The sequence below is a fragment of the Rhincodon typus genome, chromosome 30, assembly GCF_021869965.1.
Source record: "Rhincodon typus isolate 14 chromosome 30, sRhiTyp1.1, whole genome shotgun sequence".
NCBI lineage: Eukaryota > Metazoa > Chordata > Chondrichthyes > Orectolobiformes > Rhincodontidae > Rhincodon > Rhincodon typus.
In genome coordinates this window covers 35,355,392-35,355,783 of record NC_063361.1, presented here as the reverse complement: position 1 = coordinate 35,355,783, position 392 = coordinate 35,355,392, and the positions used below count along the sequence as shown (strand labels likewise).

At 50.0% G+C, this 392-nt stretch overlaps 1 protein-coding gene across 1 annotated transcript in view; it reads right to left on the bottom strand.

The window, feature by feature from the left end:
• The window catches only part of LOC109938755 (src kinase-associated phosphoprotein 1-like), a 165,557-nt gene that overhangs the window by 53,180 nt on the left and 111,985 nt on the right, over positions 1-392 (bottom strand). The window lies entirely within an intron of this gene.

The window sequence follows — 392 nt, the reverse complement described above, 5'->3', positions numbered from 1 at the left end:
CTGATATACCCCACACCCCTCACTGTAACACGCTGATATACCCCACAACCCTCACTGTAACACTCTGATATACCCCACACCCCTCACTGTAACACACTGATATACCCCACACCCTACACTGTAACACACTGATAGACCCCACACCCCTCACTGTAACATACTGATATATCCCACACCCCCTCACTGTAACACACGCATATACCCCACACCCCCTCACTGTAACACACTGATATACCCCGCACCCCTCACTGTAACACACTGATATACCCCGCACCCCTCACTGTAACACTCTGATATACCCCACACCCCTCACTGTAACACTCTGATATACCCCACACCCCTCACTGTAACACACTGATATACCCCACACCCTACACTGTAACACACTGATA